This window comes from Mustela putorius, unplaced genomic scaffold (assembly GCF_011764305.1).
Source record: "Mustela putorius furo isolate JIRA1106 unplaced genomic scaffold, ASM1176430v1.1 tig00003858_pilon_pilon_pilon, whole genome shotgun sequence".
Classification (NCBI taxonomy): Eukaryota; Metazoa; Chordata; class Mammalia; order Carnivora; family Mustelidae; genus Mustela; species Mustela putorius.
The window spans coordinates 27,419,579-27,444,002 of NW_025422010.1; the positions used below are offsets into that span (position 1 = coordinate 27,419,579).

Below are 24,424 nucleotides of genomic sequence, written 5' to 3' on the forward strand. Positions count from 1 at the left end.
CTACTTTTTATTTATTAGCAACAATACTGCCAGACCGGAGGTATCGCAACTCATAACTGGTCTTTGTGAACTGGTTTGTGAACCACATACTAGCTACTTCATTCATGTATGGCCAACTTTTTTGACCTTGGCCCAGCCATGAGGGTTGAAAGAATCTGCCACACTTTGTTAAGTTCTCAACTCACTGGTTTAGTTTATTGAATTTCTTGGCTTTGATTACATCAGGGTCTTCTTTAATGCAACACTTTAACTTCTTAGTTACATTAGGCAGAAGTACATTAGACAGAACACAGAGTTTACCAAGAGATATCTGACTACGCTGTACATTGAAATCACACCACAGTTGGCAAGTGGATTGGGAAGTGCTTTCTGATGGTCAATCAATTCTGTGCTATTCTAGGAGAGTGTGAAAATACTGGCCAGTGGAACCTGGACCTTAAGGATTTAGAACTGTTAGAGGGTGCGGGAGAGACGGACAGAGGGATGAAGGGGAAGTTATGGAACTTGGGGAAGCGAGCGGAGAGGAGGGCAGGAGAGCGGAAGAAGGGAGAACTATAACTCTCCGAAGTTAAGAAAACGAAGTTCTGTCCTTAGAGTGATTATATAATTTTCATTTTCAAAATTATTTTTATTTATTTGTTTGGCAGGGGAGAGCAAGGAGGGGGGGGGGAGAGAGAAAGAGAGAGAGAGAGAGAGAGAGAGAATCCGAAGCAGGGCTCCACCTCACAAAACTGAGACCATGACCTGGGCCAAAATCAAGAGTTGGACACCCAACCAACTGACCCACCCAGATGCCCCTATACAACTGTTATTAATAAACTGACTAGTTAGAAATGAAGGATTACAAATAAAAGATGTCCTATATGGGTCTATGTTAAGAAACTGGTGAATACTGTTGATGCCAGAGGAACCACAGATAACATACATGAGGCGCAAACCCTCTTATAACCTAAACTGACAGATTCATTAGCATTGTAAGGTTCCAGGAAAAATGAAAGAATTGTTTAGGACGAGAGGCCCCTCCACATTTATATTTTGTGTTCTCTATATTGAAATTCCCATTAGTGATGAAAACATTATTTAACAATAAAACAAAATTAGCAAAGGATTATGTGAATTTTCATCGATTTTGTGTGCACCTCTAAATAGGAATAGCTTAGTATGAAAAAAATCATTAAAATACAGAGATGTGCCAAGTTTAAAACCACTGTATTATATAATACATTCTATTTCAGTGCCTAAAGAGTGTCTGGCACATTATGAATGGTAAGACAAAGGCAAGATCACTATGGCTAGAAAAACTGTGGTTTTCATCTGGGAGAGTCCAAAATTAAGTCAAATTGCCACCAGCACTACCTCTCCATGAAAATTTGTTTCTTTTCTACCTACAAGGGAGACTTAAGACTTTAATAACACATTGTAGCTAAGAGAGAAACAAGTTGTAATTCTCTCTGAACCTCCACAAAATCAGGATTGACATTCTAATCATCCCAGAATGGACTCAGAGATAGCAAAGTCTACTTCTCTCAATTCACTGCTCAAACTTGGCCCAGAGAGGTTAAATAATTTACTTGAGGTCACATGGCACAGTAGTAATTAGAACTGTACTCCTTATGACTTCCCTCCAGTGTTTTTCCTTTTTACTATATTTAAATAAATGTTTTGTAAGAAACCAGAAGTCACAGGCAAGATAAGAGGGAGTGACAAAAGAATTCACTGTATTTGCCTGATGATCAATTTATCACAGAGATCACTGTTTCAACAGACTCTGTTCCAGGAAACTCCACAAACAAAATTGTCTTTATAGCCTTTAAAAGAATGAAAATTTGGAATCAGAGATGGAAGAAAAAATTTTTAAGAGAAGACAGTCTCAGGATCTTTAACTCTATTGACAGGCTCATGTCTAATTATGGCATTCCAAGTGTTTTTTAAAACTATTGATCAGTTATATAATTTTACGATCTACATAAAATTCCTTTAAAAAAAAAATCTCAAAAGCAGCCCATGATGAAGAAGAGAACAGTACAACATAGAATCTTTGGATTCTATGAATAGAATATCTTCGGATAATAAGTAAATAAAAATTTCTTACTTTGCATCCTTAGAAAAGATAAATTTTAGGTACGGCTGTTTTATTTGGATTTCTGAACTATTCATACATTTTAACGTATGAATATTAAAATGTATGAATTATTCATACATTTTACTTTATGAAATCAAGAACAGAGAGAAAAATGGTCAAAATTACTAGCTTCCCCCTCATGTTTCAAAGCTTTACACTCAACATTTCAGTTACTAACAATAGTCAGGGGGAGTAAATTCAACCAACACATAAACTTATTAGAAATTTCTTATTTCATTTTTACCTTTCCAAATAATGACAACTAAAAATCACTGATTTCATCCTGCTATTTATAGCTATGGGGGAACTGAGGACTTCTTTCTTAGTACCTTGTCACCCTTAAGTTCAATTTTAATTCACAGAAAGAAAAAAGAGGGTGTTAACAGGTAAAAACCACTCTAGGAAAGAAATGGAGGATTTTGAAGCAAACAAAAGCATTTGAAAGGTGATAAGCCTACCAAACTGAGTATGACTTAGGTCCACACAACCGCTGAAAAAAAGAACACTCAGTAGAGTGAACAGGAAAATTCCACACACACTTATTACTAGAGGCTTATTTTTGAAAATGAACATATCTATAAGTGCTCTTCGTTGCTAGGAGCAACATTCTTACCACCACATCCTATTGCCTGAATCAGGTCATGATTACCTTTAAACAGACCCTGCCATTCTAGAGAAGCACTTTTTCTTTCATCCAGGATTTCTAAGGAAATGGCTTTCATCATAGGCAACTAAACATCTGGCTTCTTGGTTTGTTTTAAGGAGCAAAATGGGAAAAGACTGAATCACCACGAAGCAGGTCAGGTTAGCAATTTTTTCCTATCTCAAAAAAAAAAAAAAAAAAGTTATAGTCTCCAACAGTTTTTCCTTGAGAAAATGAGTAATGCAAAATGCACTGGTTAATTATAGTTCAGGGATTTTCAAATATCTCTAATGACCATTCACACTAATCCCCCATGTTTGCTTTCTAAACTCTTACATACAAGCTATTTAACTGTGATTCCACAAAGTAAAAACGCCAGGAGGAAAAGGAATGAAAGTATTCTAGTCCTACTACTAGGCTTTCCGAGTCTTCCATCACAAAGACAATGAAGTGAGTGTAATTTTGGGGGTGCCTCTCTTTGATTCTCAGTACAGACTCTTCGATTTATCCCTTTCCTACTTCAGGGCCGGACAGTTTATTTATTCCTCTGCCCACTTACACTTGTTTCAATTCCTCAAGTACATAATAACACCGACAAAGAAGACTACTATTATTTCTATTACCATTCGATATCGAGAGCTTATCAGATGTCTGGTACCGTACATGGGCCTGATATAGGTCTTTTGATCGCTACTATTGTATTTGCTATTATCACACCGATTTTCCAAGAAACTGAGGTCACATAGCTGGCAAAGAGCAAAACCAGGATTTGAACCCAAGTTTTATCTGAAAAAGCCTAAAGTCTCCAGTAAGGTGTGAAACCTACCCCCCTCTACCCTCCTTGGATATGGGATGGTCCAGTTCTACCTATTCCTCATGTATGCATGACTTCAGTTGTACCTATAATTTTAAAATGATAACCTTAATGTGCTTTGGGGACTCACTGCATGGCCACGCCCTGCCTTTGCAGTTTAATCCTGTGCAACTCTATTCCTTCCATTCTGAGCTCTAGGGACGCTGACCTTCTTTGGATTTCTTTCACACTTGTTTCAAGCCCTTTGCACATTCTGTTCCCTGTGCTGGCAATACTCTTCTCCTAACTCACCTTTTAGTTATCAGCTTACAAGTCATTTCCTGAACTCAACCTGAATTAGCTCTTGCTTTTTGTCTCTCAAGACATCTTGAGCTTTTCACTGACAGGCTTTATCTCAATGTGCAGGGATTAGTATCTTTTCCTCCCTGCACTGTGAACTCCCCCATGACAGAGACTGACTTTATCCTGTCCAATCTGCATCTCCAGCATCTAGCACACTGTCAGGCATGGGACCAAACAGATGTTCCGGAAAAGCCACTGCAGACTAGGACAAAGGAAGGCCTCTGGTTGTTCTGCTGGCTTTACCTCGTATCCTAAGGCATGCTTGAGTTAATGTAACAGGCATGGGAGCTGTCACCCTTTGCAAAACTGTTTTGTCCAAAATGTAAAGAGAGAAAGAGCTAATTCGTCTAAGCCACGGGTCACAAACATTTCCTCATACTAAACAGAACTATCTCTAGAACATTACAGTTTTAAATAATTTTAACAATAAATCAGACAAAACTACATATAAACTCTTTTAAGAACTAGAGCAGAACACGTATATCCAAATTAGCTGTCTTTGAAATGCATCATTCTGGGAATGTGCAGTGACTGCGGTGACACTCTTACTGCTCTAGACATCTCTAAAGCTTCTCTTTGGTAACTGCCTTTAAAATCAATTTGCTAAACAAACAAGAAAACCTGCCTCTTCACTTTATGGTGACAAGTCATTATTCCTTCATTGGTACTGTCTGCCTCCTCCTTCCACGCAAAGGTGACAAACCCAGCTTAGCATCTGCCACTAAGTCTGAATGATTCCCACCCCCCAATGCATGGGCCTTTTGCCAGAAGCGTAGTAAAGATGTGCAGCAGATTTGACAGGTTCAGTCAGCCCATGGAGGAAGGGGACAGGAGAGACCCTTTCAGAGAGCACCAGATATGTGTGCTTCCCCCAAACTGGTGTTCTCTTTAACACAGGCGGGACAGGCAAACCGCCAGGGAGTGACCAGCCAGCAAGTGCGAATGGCCTGCTGAGGGCGCTGCTCGTTATAGGAAGCCAAGTAAAGTCTTCACGTTGGCCCAAAGGGGCCAAATTTCAGTCCTCTTTGCTTGGTGGGGGTCCTCTCACACCTCAAAGTCCCCATAAACTTTCTCCCAAAGTGGTGCCAGCATAGCTTTCCATTCCTCTGCTGCGCAACGCTGATTAAACTGCCACACTCAGTACACAGTTCGGAATTAAAAACTGGGGCTGGGGACAGGGAGGGACCGATAGAGCATAGAGAAGTCTTCGGGCAGTGAAACTACTCTGATTTATAACGATGGGTATATATCATTGCGAAGTTGTCTAAACCTATGAACTGTACAGATGGAATGCTACAGACTGAATGTGTTCCCCCCAAATTCCTATGTTGAGATTTTTTTTTTAAAGAAGATTTTATTTATTTGAGGAAAGAGAGAGAATCTGAAGCAGGCTCTTCACTCAGAGACATGGGGCTTGATCCCACGACCACAAGATCATGATCTGAGGTCAGCCTCTTAGTCAACTGAGCCACCCAGGCGGTTCCCTATGCCGAGACTGAATCCCCAATGTGATGGATTGAAAAGTGGGAACTTTGGGAAGTGATGAAGTCATAATCCCTCATGAATGGAATTAATGCCCACATAAAAAGGACCCTAGAGTTCCCTCACCCCTTCAGACATGTGAGGACATAGGCCAATGCCTTGATCTTGGACTTCCCATCCTCTAGAACTATGAGAAATAAATTTCTGTTGCTTATAAGCCATTCAGTCTATGGTATTCTGTTATAGCAGCCAGAACTGACTAATACAAAAAAATAAATGAATGCCCTATTATTTGTTCTGTGGACTCCAGTTGAAAATGATGCATCGATGTAAGTTCATCAAATGTCCCACTCTGGTGGGGGATGGGGATAGTTGGGGAGGCTATGCATCTACTCGGGCAGGGAGTACAGGGGAAGTCTCTGTATGTTCCTCTCAATTTTGCTATAAACCTGAAAATGTTCTAAAATATAAAGTCTATTAAAAAAAAAAAACCCTCTATGTTAAGTATCCTCTTTAAAAGAACAAAGAACTAACTAATAAAAGATGACTGGACAGTTTTCTGGGGTGTCATGTAAAATACGACTTCCAAATTCCCTTGTGAGCAATGTCCATTGACTCCATTCCCTGTGGCCATAGTGATTTCTGGGTGGTGAAAACAACAGGCCACTAGAAGGTCAGGGTCAAAGGAAGTAGTAGCAACCTCATTTGGGCCAGAATTCAAACAATGTAGCTATTAGAAGCAGGTCTGGCTGCACAACTTGTCAGGCACAGTGCAAAACGAAGGGGTAGGGCCCTGAGTCCCTAAATTGCTTAGATTTTCAAAATAGTGATGGCAGACCATTAAACCAAATGTGGGGCCCCTGTCACCATACAGGATGCAAGCCCATGAAGCCAGACCGGAGAAGAACCAGAGAACCCTCCCTAAACTTCCCACCGCACATTCTGTTAGCATTCCTCCTGCTGAGACATCCATACGCTGTTTCAAAACTCCATGTGGTTAGCTTTGCAAAAACAATAAAACAAACAAAACCTCCTTTGCCTCTTGCTTTAATTTTGCATGCAAAGTATGAGATATGCCCATAGTTTTAACAGTCAGAGGGTACTGAATGTCATATAATGGAGAAAGAAAAACAGCAGTCTGTGCCCCCCTCCTCCCAACCAGATTCCCGCTCCCCACCGAAGTGTACAGTTTTGTTTCGTTTTTCATTTTTTTAGAGGTGTACATTTTTAACTGACCAGTTCCTTCTGACATTTGTCTTTGTGATTCTACATATGTATGGCTTGTATGTATCACTTACTGATTTCCTGTTATGTAGGAGGCTTATTACACTACTTCTACTCACACCATGCTCTCCCTCCCCAATCAGCCACGTCAGTGTGGGGATTATAATCAATATGCAATGTTTAAAATGATTCAGTTCACGGTGGAACCAAATGGATTACACATCTTTTCCTGTGCCACATTTTGTATTTTTTCCCCTAGGGAGATGACGGTCTCATTTCTACATTTACTTTGCTTTTTAAGTAGCTATCAATAATTCTTGTTGATCCAAAATACAAACTCTCTATATGGGCAAACGCACCAGGTAATCAATTGGTTCTCTCTTCAAAAGCAAAAAAAGAATGCTGAAGATCATTTCCACCCATTCCTTTTCTGAATACCTAGTGTTCTAACACTGAGCCTCCTGAAGACATTCTCTAATTCTTTTTCGCATTATCTTATACTTCCCTCCAGTAGAAAATTTTACCTTCTAAGAAAATTCCTCATATTTAGCTACCCAATCATTCCATCACCAATCATTTGGGGAATATTTTTATTTTACTTTTTTTTTTTAAATAAGCTTTATGCCCAACATGGGGCCTGAACACATGACTATGAGATCAAGAGTCATATGCTCTACTGACTGAGCCAACCCAGTGCCCCTATTTAGGGAATATTTTTAATTTTCTAAAAAAGAACTTGCTTATGCTGACTCCTTCTTTTTTTATTTTTCAAGATTTTATTTATTTATTTAAGGAGAGAGAGAGAGAGAGAGAAAACAAGCAAACATGAGCAGGCAGGGGTGCGGGGTACGGTGCAGAAGGAGAGGAAGAACAAATCCCCCACTGAGGAAGGAGCCAATGTGGGGCTCAATCCCAGAACCCCAAGGTACCCCCATTCTGACTGCTTCTAAGATTTTATTTGTTTAGTTAGTCAGTAGTCAGAGAAAAAAAGAGAGAACACAAGCGGAGGGAGTGGCCGGCAGAGTTGGGGAAACAGGCTCCTGGCTGAGCAGAGAGCCCAATGTGGGACTCCATCCCATGACACTGGGATCATGACCTGAGCTGAAGGCAGACGCTAAACTGACTGAGCCACCCAGGTGTCCCAGGACTGTTTCTTTATTTAAAAAAAGAAAAAAAAAAAAAAAAAAAAAAAAAGGAAAAGAAAGGAAAGGGGAATAAAAAATCTATTTATCTATCAATCTATCTCCTGGGGTCACCTGGCTGGCTCAGTCAGTTAAACGTCTGCCTTTAGCTCAGGTCATGATCTCAGGGTCCTGCGATTAAGTCCTGTGTTGGCTCCTTGCTCAGCAGGGAGTCTGCTTCTCCCTCTAGCTCTGCCCCCCACCCTCCAGCCTATGTGTGCTCTCCCTTGAATAAATAAAATCTTAAAAATACACACACACACACACACACACACACACCCTCCTGTTTTTGCTTAATAAACATCCTCTACCTGCCCATCTCTTTCAGGCAGTTAAGGAATTCTTGATTACGGGAAGGCATTTCTTCCAAGATTCTTTTTCTTGGGACCATCCTGTTGCAGACATTCTCCCAGGCCTGAAGCTCCCGTCCGCCAGTTCGGATTTAAGAGGAGCACTAACACTCAAATAGGAAGTTCTGTTAGAAGGAACGGGCTGGCTGACTAGTGATCAGCTGACCAGCCTTAAAGGACCTTCAAATGTTAATATCCACAGACCCTTTCTAGAGGATCCCTTTCAAAAACAAACAAAGAAACACCACCTCCCGCCTAGAGGACTTACACCTGACCAGCAAACAGCCCGGGGCAGCGGGGTCTGGGAGTCACTGGTGGGTGCTGTGATTTCTCAGAACTGCTTCTAGTACAGGTATCTTTCCTCACTACGGCTCCACTCTGCTGAAAATCTGGTTAGGTTACGGGTGACATTTCCATAATTTATTCTAGACATTTGTTAGTATCTTTCATTCTGTTACTTCCTCTCCTCTTCTGTTTATTCCTAAGCTCCACATGTGTTCCTTTACTTCATTTTCCTGGGCTCGGGGAGAGAGCAAATACTGAATTCCCAGGCTGCCTTCTGCACCTTTAAACAGATTTCTCCCTTTGCTTCAGACTTCACTGTTCGCTTCAGAAATACTGTTATTATGGCAGCATTTCCAATTATGGGGAACTATATTTCTACTTAATAGTCTTTTTAAAATACTAAAATGCTCACAGATGACGGGCTTCTGATATTTCAAATCTAATTGTTCAATCCTGCCCTGCAGCCATAAGGATAAAAAAAGCACAGCCCTGGGAGGTCCTCTTGCACAGAGGAGTTTTTCTTTCCTCCCTGTCATCAACTACCACCAGCTTCACTACCCTAACAGTAATGTGTTCATATGCAGATGATCTACTTTGAGGGGATCACCTACAGTTAATTCTCAAATCTCAGACTGGCTCCTTACTTCCCACATCCCTCCATAATAACCACAAACACCCAGGCTACTTCCTCTTTTCTTTCTTTTTTTTTCTCATCTTATTTATTTATTTATTTGAGAGAGAGTATGAGAGAGAAAGCATGAGCAGAGAGAGGGAGACGCAGACTCTACGCAGCAGGGAGCGCAACGTGGGACTTGATCCCAGGACCCTGGGATCATGACCTGAGCCGAAGGCAAATGCTTAACCGACTGAGCTACCCAGGTGCCTGCACCTGGCCTACTTCCTCATGTTGACTTGGGCTATTTTTCATGTTAGAACCATCCAGTCATGGTGAGAGAGGCAAATCTGTCACGAAAATCAATCAAAAATATACTACTATTAAATTAAATTATTTCTGGATATTTGCTTCCCTTCAATAAAATTCAAAAAGAATAATCAACTAAAATACTACCTCTGAACAAAGGAATCTTACAAACTTTAATAGTGTGATTAACCACAAATTTATTTGGATATATAGGCCAACTCTCGTTTATGTTCTGATTTTAGAAAGAAAATTGTTTTTAAGCAAAAGTGTTTGAAAATTTGGCTCTCCCCCACCCCCCAACAAATGGGAAATGGAATCAAGACATTTTATGAAAGACTTTACATCCATATTTTGTGTTTTCCAATATCCTGTTTAAGCCAATTAATTTAGAAAAGTTCATAAGCTATTTTTATTTTCTAGTGGAATTTATAAAAGGTACTATGTTTTACCTCTTATCAACTCAACATCAAGAAGTTAAATCAACAGGCAGAAAATGGAATGGAATCTCTCTTTTTGAATCCAGTCATTCATTTCTCTTTTAAAGGCATCTTAATAACCAAGATGTGGAGTACAGTATAAATATCTCCATTTTAAGAGTGGTCATCCACATGCATTGCTCAGCAAGGACTACTTTCAAGCAACAGTACAAAAATTAAGTGTATAAGCCATTGCTGCTACCTTCCACAGCTACTACAAATAACCACAGTTGGTCTGGAGAGGGAAGGGGAAAGAGGCGGAGGTAGAGAGGGACAATAACCATGCAAATCCTCAATATTTGGAGTGGGTAGCTGTATCTCGAGTATCTCCCACACCAGATGTTGTGGTTCCTATCCCAGGACACACTCTCTCATTCATTCCTCCTGGCATCAGTATTCACTATTCACACTTCCTTTCCATTCTGGTGCATTTACCCTTAGGGTAATCAAAAGTTCTCTCTGGAAACGGTCACCTTCTAAGTCTAAGAGATTTTCATGCCCTTTGCAACTGATGATGAAATTAAATTCTCTCTTGGAGAATTTTTGTGGGTTAATGATCTAACATCCACTGTCATGTACTTTAAATTACAAATAATATTTGAAATTGTAATATTCCTTCAGTTGTAATACAGATCTGTAATATAAATACATGCAGCTAATCAATGATGGAAAAACTGAATGTGAAATTTTCTCTGTTTTTCATCATCAGTTATAAAGGTCAATTACAGAATAGAGAAATGACTGGAGATCACGAAACACTCAAATCTGAAACAGCTGAAAGAAACCAATTTACATGGTTTGACCAAATGATGGCCAGGCTAGTGTTTACTAGAATAAAACACACAGTGCAAAACATCAAAGGGACAACCTAACCATCTACTCATTATTTTGAGCTCCTTTTCTGCTTTCAATTTCAAAAGAGCAAAATTCAAGATATTTTAACTACCAAAACAAAAGTGTATTCTAATAAGATCTTTATCAGTAGCGATTGCATTTTTAGAACAGTAATATCCCACTAATTATATAGTTGCCCAATTGTGCACCTCTCCTTTAAACTGTAAATCTGGGGGCGCCTGGGTGGCTCAGTGGGTTAAGCCGCTGCCTTCGGCTCAGGTCATGATCTCAGGGTCTTGGGATCGAGTCCCGCATCGGGCTCTCTGCTCAGCAGGGAGCCTGCTTCCTCCTCTCTCTCTCTGCCTGCCTCTCTGCCTACTTGTGATCCCTCTCTCTGTCGGATAAATAAATAAAATCTTTAAAAAGAAATAAATAAATAAACTGTAAATCTGTATCCATATTAAATTGCTTTTTTTTTTTTAAAGATTTTTTTATTTATTTGTTTTGACAGATAGAGATCACAGGTAGGCAGAGAGAGAGAGAGAAGGAAGCAGGTTCCCTGCCGAGCAGAGAGCCCAATGTGGGGCTCGATCCCAGGACCCTGGAACCATGACCTGAGCTGAAGGCAGAGGCCTTAACCCAGGCGCCCCTTAAATTGCTTTTGTACTGACAAGCCAAGACTGCTCTTCCAAACAAGTGTATGGCAAATATGTCAAGTATATAATAATTTAACTCATTAATTATAATTTTTACAGAAATGGGAGGAGCAGAGGGAGACAGAGAACCTTAAGCAGACTCCCCACTGAGCGTGGAGCCCAATGCTGGGCTCAATCATGACCTGAGCCAAAATCAAGAGCCAGATGCTTAACCAACTGAACCACCCAGGCATCCCATTTAATAATTTAATTTAATTTAAGCACCTCTATATCTGGATTCGTGTATCAAATTTGCTTAAATTGTAGAGGTAAACTGGAACTGTAGCTTCTAAGTATTCAGTATTGTCAATAAAGTATATGAGGGGTTTGATTTTGAATCAAAATTGATGGGCCTGCCTCAACAAAAGGAAATAATCCTGAAAAATTAGATATATCACAATTTCCCTCATGATTATTACAAAACTTTTGTATGCTTCTTAAAGGAAAAAACTATTTTCCTGTCTCTAGGCAAAACAATCTTACTTGACGACATAGTGTATCTTTAAGGAACCAATTATTTTAAAGTTATTAAAAACAACTGCCTAACCACTAACTTTAACCCATGGTTCCGTTTTTTTTTTTTTTTTGATATCACCTTTCAATTGTTTCTTTATAAAATGAATATGGTGTCATAACTGCATAGTTAACCATCTTGGTCACAATTATCATTATCAATGATCATCGATGTATTATATGTGGCAGGTAAAAGTGAAATAAATAATTTTTTTGAGAATTTCCTTGATTTTAGTACGATTTTCAATTCTTGGTGGGAAATCCCTTTTGATACAGGCACTGAAAACGTAGCTCTCAGTCTTTATTCCTAACACATCAGGCTTTAATAAAAGATGTGAAAATGTGTAAAATTTTCAAATCTAAGTAAGAAAAAGCTTACGAGCTAACTCAATGCCCCTATACCCACACTAAGAATACTGAAGCATCCTGAACTTTCTTTCTTTCTTTTTTTTTAATTTAGGATTTTATTTATTTATTTGAGTGAGAGAGAAGAGAGAGCATAAGCAGGGCAGAAGGGCAGAGGGAGAAGCAGGTGGGCAGAGAGGCTGACAAAGGGCTCAATCCCAGGACCCTGAGATCATGACCTGAGCTGAAGGCATATACTTAACCAACTGAGCCACCCAGGAGCCCCCATCCTGAACTTTCCAAACAGACGAAGCCTTACAGTTGGTGGATCTCCAGTCATCAACACCAAGAAGGGGGCACTGTTTTGAAGAGGCTCAGGTATTTTTCCTGGAATTTTCTGTAATAACCAAAGGAGAAGCCCTTACCAGATCCAACCTTAAAGTGTATTCTGGTCAAGGTTATCATTCTGGTACCATGAAAAGAATAATTTCAACATTTCCCTTCCATAAGCATTTATCCCAGGACTCCCCTTCCCAACACACACCAGGCAACACAGAAACAGTACATGTGACAGAAAAACAAAATCGAAAGCAAGAACTGTATTTATGGATTTTTTTTAAAGTGTGGTACGTTAGTGTTACCAAACATTCTATCTCATGACCACATTAATGTCAGTAAAACACATTTATAAAATTGTCTAATTTAGCTCATGGAATTGATGTACAGAAAACTACCTTATAAACATAAAACAAATATTAGCAGCAGAAAAACATTAAGAGAAGTACACGAGGGGCGCCTGGGTGGCTCAGTGGGTTAAGCCGCTGCCTTCGGCTCAGGTCATGATCTCAGGGTCCTGGGATCGAGTCCCGCATCGGGCTCTCTGCTCAGCGGGGAGCCTGCTTCCTCCTCTCTCTCTCTGCCTCTCTGCCTGCTTGTGATCTCTCTCTGTCAAATGAATAAAATAAATTAAAAAAAAAAAAAAAAAGAGAAGTACACGAGATAAAGATAATCAAATCATAATTTTACAGTAAGAGAATATACCATGTGCCAGACACATATGAGCACAAGAAAACATCAAGACCTTCATATACATCATTTTAAAGTAAATTAAAGCAGAAACTGAACTTAATGAAATCACAGAATAGTGAGTGGTAAAGCAAAAACTCAAACTCAAGACTTCTTCTTCTTAATCATTTATAGGAATTAAAAATAGGCAAAGGGCAGTGAGATGGAATTGTTTTTATGTCCCAGCCTTCAGGAAGAATGTTGGTTCAAAACAGTAATTTCAAATATAAACAGAACCTTTATATATACAAAATTAATTTTAATTTTTATTGAGAAACAATAAATATCATTTCAGTTGGCTTTAACTCTGATGTTCTCCTATTCTGGCAATGATAGATATTTCAGTTTACCCAACTGGAAAGAAAATACTAGCCATTCACATCATCATGAAATACTGTCATTCCACACCCATAGTTACACTGAAGCAACAGAAACTATTTTGATTTCAAGTATTCTGGTCGCAGTGCAAATGTATCATGGAGATTTCTTGTAAATCCAATAGTTAAGAGTCCAAATATCTTTCAGGAAGTGGCACAAAAATCTTTTATAAGATCGTGGTTTCAAATTTTAGTTAAAAAAAATGTAGACCCTATACATAAATGTTATATAAGTAAATATCCTTTGCATATTATGATGGGGAAATGGGAAATAGAAACGAGGAGGTGGCGTTGACCAAAACCTGCCCATGTGTCATTTCAAGACTCCCCCTGCTTCACACTCCAATTGCCTTTTAGTTATCCACCCACGCCTCCCCTCTCACTTCCCCATGCCACCAAGCCCCTCACCCAGAGGCCATCCTCTCAACACTAATCTTAACTCCCTCAGACTCATTTTGGAAGGAGAGCAACATCATTAAAATAATGCAAAAGAAGTGTGATTTTTTTTTTTTTTTTTAAGAATGAGTTAAACCTAAGGATATAATGCACTTATCAAGGAAAAGTTAGTAAGAGAAATCTCTGTTAAAGGGTTTAAGGCAGGGGAGGAATCATGGAGGTGGCTAAGTATTTTCAGAACCCCTGCAAATAATATGCCTTAGATGTCGCTGAAAGTCTTAGTAAATCACATATGGTCCTCCAGACCAGACTCCTGTTTACCAATTCTGCCCCATCTCCCCACTTTTCCTTCAAACTGTTGGCTCAAATATATAATTTTATTTCATTGAAATATACTGCTATCTCTGTCTGTAACAATCTTCTCCCGTCCCCACCCTGTGACCCAACAGGAACACCACCTGTCATTCCACCAATTCTACTCTAGCTTGCCTAGGAGCCTTTTCCAGATGGTCCTAGCATCTTTTGTTTGCCCCGCTAGTGCTACTTACTGCCTTATGTTGTAACAGTATTTCAGATAGGCTTAGGATTTCCTTGTACTTCGGTGACTAACAGTGTTTGTCACAAAAGAGTCCTCAATGAATACTGGCTACATGGATGAACTTAGAAGTTAAGTTAGGCAAGAGCTACTCCAGGAGAAGACAGGAAAGAGCAATGTCTTTAGACCACAGTTGTATATATTTATAGGAAGAGATCTGCATATAAAAGAGAACCATTCTTGTTCACTGAGATCCATCCATCCAAAAACCTAAATGGTTGGTAGACTAGAAAAGCTGTGACACTGCAGCTTTTAATCACTCTCCTGATCCATTTTTACAAGCAAGTCTAACCACCATATCTTAAACATGAGATAAACTCTGGTTAAACTATTAACTAAAACTAAGTACCACAGTCAACTGGCAGCTATGCAACAAAGAAGAGTGATTTAAATTATATTTTGTTTCCGCCTGGCTGGGAGGTCTACATACCAAAACTGGGCTGGCAGCTTTTAGGTGTTGAGAAAGTCCTACAAATATTCTGGAAAAACCAGTGGGTGGAATTTAGGTCTTCAGTAATACAGCTTTTACTGTCAACAGGTGAAATGCGAAGTTGAGAAACCAAGTATCATCATACTAGGGTCATGTGCCTCACACTCAACACACTGAATTTAAAAAACAGCAACCAAAAAAAACCCAACGCTGAATGCTAATAGCTCTATTTAAATTTTTTTTTTTAATGGAGAAGTTATTGATGTTATTTAGGCTACACGGAAAGGGCAAGGTTGGAAACCTACTTAAACATCTCAATCTCCCCTAAGCCTTCTTACTCCTACAGCCACTCAGCAGTGTTAATGTTCTTTTTTTTTTTTTTTTAAGATTTTATTTATTTATTTGAGAGAGAGAGGGAGAGGAAGAGAGAACACAAGCAGGGAGAGGGGCAGCAGGAAGCCTGACATGAGGGTTGATCCCAGGACCCTGAGATCAGGCCCTGAGCCAAAGGCAGCCACTTAACCTTAACCGACTGAGCCACCCAGGCATCCCTCAACCTCCGTTTCTAATTTTCAGATGGATTCATGTCAAATAAAACCAATGACAACAACAAAAATGACACAAAATAAAAGCAGTAAACACTTTCTAATGTATTGACGTAAATCCCTTCATTTTCTGCAAAGCAGAAAGTAGAAGGTAACCTCTATTTAAATGAAACTGATCAAGATAATACCAATGAACCAGCAGCAGAAACATCAGATACTGATTTCTGACTGGTAGAAAAACAATACTTAGTAGATAGGTATATGCATATAATACCAACTGATATGGGTAAAAGCGTGTTTTTTCTTACAATAAATTCAGAGGCAATCAACTGGTTGTTTCAGACCAAGATTATAATTTTGAGTCTAAGACTTAGACTATGCCTTTTTCTTCTCCTGCGAGTTTTATAATATCTAGAATTAGCCCGAATTCCACTGATTTATAGAAAATACACTCCTCTGAGAAATTTCTTATACTTCACTTAGTATTGAGATTAGCTCCCTGACAAGATAAAACACAAGAAGAATAATCTATAATATAAGGTGCTCATTGTCAAAGTCCAAATTTTGTTTTGCTTTGTTTATTAAGCATTTGCAAGCCAGACACTCTCCTAGGTTTCCGGGATACAAGGATGATGTACAGAGTCCTGCCCCAATCCTAAACCAGCCAGGGAGACACTCATGAAATGCAATAACCATAGGAAGTGAAAGGCTACGTGGCAGTAAGAAGAGTGAATTCCCTTCCAGGAGGGATGACGAACTGCTCAGGGAAGCCAGACAACATTCCGCATGGGAAGTGACATTAATTGGGGTTTGAGGATGCACAGCCAGAAGGGCATTCCTGTCAGGTCACAAAGACTATGACATGTTTGAGGTGTTCCCATCTACACTAATCTCCTATTCCAGACAAATCACATCTACTTGCCTTTTTTTTTTTTTAAAGAACAGTGTTAAGTTCACAAGCAAAACTGAGAAGTACAGAGTGTTCCCGTCTATCTCCTGCCCCCCACCCCACAAGCACAGCCTCTGCCATTATCAACAACCTCCACCAGAACGGCACATCTGTTATAATCAATGAACCTACAATGATACACCATAATCACCCACAGCCCACAGTTTAATGTTCATTCTTGGTGTTGTATATTCTATGAGTTTGGATAAGTGAAGGATGACACGTATGTACCATTGTATTATCATACAGTATAGTTTTAAGCCTGTCATCCTCTTCCTCATATCACCGCTGCTTGGCCCTCCACAGGAAATCACTGTTTAATAAATGTCCGCAGCCTCCCCAGTGTTCATAGTAGCAATGTCCACCATCACCAAAGTCTGGAAAGAGCCCAGATGTCCATCAAGAGATGAATGGATAAAGAATATGTCGTATACACACAGACACAGATGCAGACACACACACACAAAAACACACACAAAAACACACACAATGGAATACTATGCAGCCATCAAAAAAGGAAATCTCGCCATTTGCAAGGATGTGGATGGCACTAGAGGGTATTATGCTAAGTGAAGTAAGTCAATCAGAGACAATTATCATATGATCTCACAGGTATGTGGAATTTAAGAAACAAAACAGAGGACTGTAGGGGAAGAAAGAAAAAAAATAAAACAAGATGAAACCAGAGAGGGAGACAAACCATTAAGAGACTCTTAATCATAAGAAACAAACTGAAGCGGGAGGGGCGCGGTGTGGAGGGATAGGATAACTCGGTGATAGACATTAAGGAGGGCATGTGATGTACTGAGCACTGGGTATTCTGTAAGACTGAAGAATCACAGATCTGTATCTCTGAAACTAATATCATATGTTAATTAACTGAAGTAAATTTCAAAATGTTTTAAAAAAAATCAGAAAACCTTTCTGAAATAAGACTGAAAATAAATAAATAAATATGAGACTGACGCGCTACCTGCTGTGCTAATGAGGTGCCTGGAAAATAAGTAAATAAATGTATGTCTGTAGTCAGGGTGTCTAGGTGGCTCAGTTGGGTTGGGCCTCTGACTTTGGACTCCAGTTCAAGCCGGGTCTCAGAGTTGTGGGACCGAGCCCCACACTGGGCTCTGCACTCAGCACAGAGTCGGCCTGGCGTTCTCCCGCTTCCCTCGTCCCTCCCCCTGGTTGTGTTCTTGCTCTCTCTAAAATAAATAAATAATATCTTCTAAAGAAATAAATGTCTGCAGCCAATGAGGACCACTGATCAAAATGGAGCTATTTACTCTTTGAAAACTTGACCAAACTTCTATGAACCTATGGATTTCAACCTGTTGGCAGTGTGTCATCACTGGCCAAGTAATTTTCACGGACTATCAGGCAAAAAAGTAAAACTGAAAGAGAGGTTTCAATATTTCTTCAGTTAGTAAAAACACCCATTCTCCTTTTAACTCTGAGTCATTGTTCCCACTGCCTCACTGATAACCTCTAGATCACAGGAGCACTATCTTTTATATATTAAGGTCATAAAGTCTCTACAGACCCTAATAATAAGTACAGTGATTAAATTATTCATTATAATGAATAGAATTATTTTAATAATAAAATTAATTTAATAATAATTTTAATGAATAAAATTATTCATTTTAATGAATGGAAGTGGATACATAAAGACCCTTCCCAAGCCATCCCTAGTTACTTTCCTAGCTCATTCCTGGCCACTCTTCCTCGTTCTGTCCCACAGTCCTCTCTCCTTGCCCTTCTCTCTCCCCTTCTTTCCCCTTCCCTCCCTCTCTCCCACATACACACACACAATATGAATGTGGCTTTTCAAGAATAGGCTCTGCATTTTGATCAGGAATCTGAGAAACACAGATCCCCGGCAATAACAAATAACAGTGTAATTCAACAAACAAAAGCGATTGCTCAGCACTTTCAGTAAGAAAAATTGGCTTGGGGCTTCAATATAAAATGTAGCAACTGTCCTCACAGAAGGTGGGCGAACAGTCTGCATTTGATCTGAATGGTACACCTACCCCATTGTTCTAAGGGAAGACAGATCAGCACAGGCATCTGCACGATATTGCATTGTCTTGCCTTTCCAACAAATAAGCTTTAAGGAGATGATATTCCAGCAGAGCTGCAAGTTATCAGACATCCTGAGAACGAGTGAGTGAATGGCATAACTAATTCCCAAAGTATATTCACATTTCAGGGCCCATATGCTTCTTTACAAGCTCTAGAATGGCTTTCACATCATGAATTTGGGTAATGATCCAAATTACTTGAACTATGCATATGTTAAGCATATATATGTATACTTCACATATATACTTTTTAAATATTTTTATACTTTGGAGAAAAGGTAGTTATAATTGGCCTTGTAGAGAGTTTTTTTAAAGCTTACAGATCTGAAACTCTTTCCTTCTACTTTCAGTACTAACAAAGGAAAAGATACTTTGTTGACAATGTTATTTGTTGCAGGCTCTGTGTGTGTGTGTTTACAGCCTTAATATATATATATATATTTAGCTTAATACATATTAAGCTTAATAAAATACTTAGCATAACATGTTACATATAACATACATAATACATAATGAATTTATGCCAAATATATATATAATAAATAAATACATATACATAGTTGAAGACCACATAGTCTTAAAAGGAGAGAATAGTTAAGTGAATGGTTGTTAATAAATAAAACTTTCAGTTGAAAATGAAACAAAAAAAAATTGGGGGTGTGGGGTGGGTCAGGTATCATTCAAAATGAAGACTTCTTAATTTCTTCCTGAATAACTAAACCACATCATGGGGCACCTTGTGTGTTTTCAGTACCAAGGACCTTTCTGGCTACTGTGTGGGTAGCAAATTTGGGGGGAATAAATCTGGAGGCAGTTCAAAGGCTACTGTAAATTAAAAGGGAAGAAGGTTTGAATTAGGGCAGCAGGAATATCTTTTTTTTAAAGGACACATTTGATATGCAGAGTAGATAGAATCAGTAGACTTTTAATCACAGGATGTGGGGGATGAAGTTGTGGGCAGACTACCAAATTTCTGGCTTGGGTGGTGATGCCACCAAACAGGATACAGGAAGAAGAGCAGGTTGAAGGGCAGGTTGACTAAGATGCTACTAAGGACAAATGTCAGGGAGGGAGAAGAGTGGGCCAGGGATGGCACTCTGGGTGACAATAAGACTCGGTGTGGGGGCGCCTGGCTCAGTGGGTTAAAGCCTCTGCCTTCAGCTCAGGTCATGATCCCAGCGTCCTGGGATTGAGCCCCGCATCAGGCTCTCTGCTCAGCAGGGAGCCTGCTTCCTCCTCCCTCTCTCTCTGCCTGCCTCTCTGCCTACTTGTGATCTCTGTCTGTCAAATAAAATAAATAAAATCTAAAAAAAAAAAAAAAAAAAAAAGACCCAGTGTGGGTGGCCCCGAAAGCCAGAGCTCAGGGAGGAGCCGCAAGCGGGTCCAGAATTCCAAGGAGCAAAACAAACACTTGTCTTGAATGTGGTAGAAAGGTCCAGCAAGGAAAGGACTGGCAAGTGTCCCAAGTAAGTAGAAAGCAGGATGCACTAAGGATCTTCGTAAAAGCATTTCAGTAAAGTTGTAAGAACGAAAGTCAGAGCAAGTTAGGAGATAAATGAACGAGGAGGAGTGGAAATGTGTGACACAGAAATAGGGTTAAAGGAAGGGTCTGGGTTGGTTTTTATTTTTTAAATCCATTGCTATCTCACCACCTAGAGATGGCCAATGTCGACACCTTGGTGGCCATTCTTCCATACATTCCTCTATGTGTTTCTACGTGTATGTAAAATATAAACATGCATACTCATATGCATATAAACATACATACAGCAATGCAAACACAAAAAGTTTTTATTAAGATTATTAGATACTAATAAAGCAAACTGTATCTTTACACTTAAACCACCCCTCAAGTTATAAGGATCACAAACATAGACACAAGGACACATACTCTCTCTCTCTTCTAAATCAAAACCCAAGACCTCTACGTGCCTCACTGTACCATTTTTGACAAGTGTTTCTTACTTCTGAGAAACACAGGAAACGGACACACCCAATTCTATTGATTTTTTGAAGATAGAGAACCATTACCCACTAGGAATGTTTCCAGGGGTTTGAAGATACCATCTGAGGAACAGAGCCCTAGGAGCTCTACCTCCGGGGGCAAACCACCTCCTAGCAAGAGGGTACTGAGCATATACACCTGAAGAGTGACACCCAGTGAGTCATCAGAGAGGGACAAGTTCTACCCTGTGAAGCCTCCACACCTGTCTGTCTCACCATGACGAGAAAGAACAACACACAAAGCGCTCTACTGTGGTGCTACAGTGTCAACAGAGCTGGGAATACTGGTTAAACTGGCCGTGTAAGCTGAATAGCCACTGGATTTGGCTTGAGTTCCCTCTACCAGGAAATGGGGCAAGAGGTCAGAACTGGAACATAATAAAGGTAACCCCCCAAGGTCTTCCAGGGAAGAAAGCAGGTCAAGGGTCCTTACTGGAGAAAGCGGAGTGCGGTGCTGTTTTTTAAGCCCCGGCCTCCAAGCAGCTTCGTTTTGGTTCCAGCTCTCTCCGCTCTCCCTCGAACTCCTACGCTCACTGCTGCAATGCCAGCTTCCCTCCCCTGAAGTTCCCCTGGCAGTCATCAGAAAGAACGAGTCTGATAAAGCTTTCTGTATTAACCACTCTTCTTAGTCTGTAGACAGCAGAAAGATTCAAAAACACTAATCACAGATCTCCATGAAGAGTAGATAAGTATCTGAATTTTTATTTTTAATTAGAGGATAAAAAAAAGGAAACAAACAGCCTAGCTGAAGGAGACATGCAAAACTGCTGTTATCAACTTGGAAGATAATACTATTTATTTATAATGTCAAAACTCAACTTTTTCTGGATATCTTTTAATAAAAGGAAATTTTATCGACCTAGGTAAAAACCACGTTCCATTTGTGGGAAGCAGGGATTTCTTTCTATTAGCATGGAACAGACACAGGTATAAAGAAATCAATGGAGGGGCACCTGGGTGGCTCAGTGGGTTAAGCCTCTGCCTTCGGCTCAGGTCATGATCTCAGGGTCCTGGGATTGAGCCCCGCATTGGGCTTTCTGCTCAGTGGGGAACCTGCTTACCCCTCCCTCTCTGCCTGCCTACCTCTCTGCCTACTTGTGATCTCTCTGTCTGTCAAATAAATAAATAAAAATCTTAAAAAAAAAAATTAATGGAAAAAAAAGGAGGGTGGGCACCAGGGTGGCTCAGTTGGTTAAGCAACTGCCTTTGGCTCAGGTCATGATTCTGGAGTCCCAGAATCGAGTCCCGCAGGGAGTCTGCTTCTCCCTCTGACCTTCTCCCCTCTCATGCTCTCTCTCTCAGATAAATAAATTACATCTTAAAAAAAAAAAAAAAAATCAATGGCACCCTGGGATACAGGAGACGAGCCTAGGTAGAACTCCCAAAGCAATGAGGTTTTTTTTGGGGGGGGGGGGATGAACAGAAGGAGACAATGGGTAACAGGCACTTCCTGCCGAACACGTCACTTCCTCTGCTCCCTGGCTGAGTTCTCCAGGGAACAAGAGAACATAGAGGTGCTCATGTCCCTCATCTACCTTCACTCACAGACAAAGTGGAAAAAGGTGTAAAACATAAAGAACGCTTTCTCTCCTTGGGTAACAACCATTCAAATCATCTGGTTTGGTCAAATTATAAAAAAGAAAAGGGGGGCCTGGGTGCCTTAGTGGTTAAATATCTGCCTCCGGCACAGGTCATGATCCCAGGGTCCTACGATAGAGCCCCACGTTGGGGGGGGGGGGTTCCCCTGCTCAGTGGGAAGCCTGCTTCTCCCTCTCCCACTTCCCTGCTTGTTTTTCCTCTCTCACTGTCTCTCTCTCTCTCTGTCAAATAAATAAATAAAATCTTAAAAAAAAAAAAAAGAAAAGAAAAAACATCTATTATTTTTCTCTTCTTGCCTAGTTCCCCAAGAAGACTCTTGACAAGAAACTGAAAACATGAATTTTCACATGTTCAGGGTATATACCTGAGAATAAGGCCACTAGAAGAGGACGCCAACGTGGGACAGCAGTCATGTAACAGGCTCCAGCTGCCCTCAGTATTGCCAGATCACCAAGGCTGGTCACTACGAGCTGTCCTATTTTTTACCCTTCAGAGATTGGGGAACCTGGTCATTTTCCACCATGTGCTTTTAAAGTGGCTCAGATTTGCTGTCAGTGGCATGACCATTTATGGCAAGTCTCTTATAATTGCTTCTGTTAAATCAGTCTTTAAGGCCTTACAAAACTACAAATGAGAATTTCTAGAAAATGAACCCAAAAATGAAACCTCTGGGATTCACCCTAAATAAACTACAAACATAGTGCTCGAAATTGATGGAGAACGTGTTCACAGATTTCATTTTGCCAATACATCAATTTGCTAATACCAAACACGTGATGTCAGCCGCTTTCATCAGTAACAGAGGTAAGACTGGTCTGAGTTCTCTTACGTGAAATGCCTCTGCTTCCACTGAAGAATATGAACCCAGCGTTCATACTACATACTTCCTAGCAAATGTTTTAAACGTGGTCTTAAAAGACATGAGCAATACCCAAGTAGATATTAGAAGGTAAAATGAGGTCACATGGTCATCAATTTCTTTTCTAGGCAATTGGCCAATTTTGTACAATGTGTGCAGTTATTACATACCTCTCCACTCCTTGCTCCGTACAGTAATTAGAGTGCTTCCTTTAATTTGCAGCTTGGTTTTCTAAACATAAATGTTTTTGTTCTTGGATCAATGACTTAACTCTCCATTTCCCCTGCCAGTAGGATTTTCCTTGTTTACCTACGCCTGTTTGACAATGTTCTACCTCCAGCTTAAACTGAACTGATAACACGCACCTTATGTGAGACCCTTTCTTGCATTCAAGCAAAACAATGTATCTCCAACAAAAGCAAACTGAGCATTAATTTTAAGCAGTATCTCTAGAAATATATATATAAATTGTATATCATGATGATAAGGGAAGACAGAAAAGGGTGAACGGCGAAAGGAAAATGCCTGAATGATTCTAAAAATAAAAATGTTTGAAAATATAAGCCTTTGAGAACAACTCTGAATGGTAAATAAGACATACATCAATCTGATGCTTGCTTGTGTGCTCATTTATCCAACCATTTAAACATCTACCATGTACCTGGCACACAGTAAGGGACTATGAAGAACGCAAAGATAAATGAACTACTATACTCAAGAGCTTATAATAAAGGAGTCAGAAGTTATAGATTCTAGTAAGAGGCATTTTAAGTACTAAAGTCCCAGACATGGTTTCAATCAAGTGCAATGAGACTTACAAGAAGGAAAAGCCCTTCCAACAACGGCATTTGAAGTGAGGGATTTAGAATGGCTTTAAGACCAGGTACCATTCATTCTAAGCACAAAAGGCGCCCACTTTTCCTACAGTAGGAGCTAAGTATATGAAAAACCAGGAAAATCTCAATCTACTAAAAGCAATGCTTGGCAAAATGATAGTTCATTATAGTTTGCAAAGCTTCTACATACAATTTATTTAATATCATAAGTATTACCATCACTCATTAAAATTTGGAACCTAAGAAAAGATAAAGATACCTTTTGAAGTTACAGAGATGGTAATGTAAAGCGCAGAGGCAAGCACTAGAATCTATAACTTCTGACTCCAACTCTAAAACCCACTACACCCCACTCAGCCACCTAAGAGGCCGCATAGTTGAAAGTACAATTCTTACAACTGGTGGGACTGTAAATCTTAGACTATATGGGTTTTTTTTTTTTTCCACAGGTGTGTCTGAG

At 39.8% G+C, this 24,424-nt stretch overlaps 1 protein-coding gene and 1 long non-coding RNA gene across 3 annotated transcripts in view; one reads left to right on the forward strand and one right to left on the reverse strand.

The window, feature by feature from the left end:
- Positions 1-24,424, reverse strand: part of GAREM1 (GRB2 associated regulator of MAPK1 subtype 1) — a 205,224-nt gene that overhangs the window by 86,385 nt on the left and 94,415 nt on the right. The gene's annotated exons all lie outside the window — the stretch shown is intronic.
- On the forward strand, positions 20,960-23,039 carry LOC123387632. The gene is made up of 2 exons (XR_006602091.1): positions 20,960-21,054; positions 22,570-23,039. It is a non-coding gene; the product is annotated as an uncharacterized LOC123387632 (long non-coding RNA).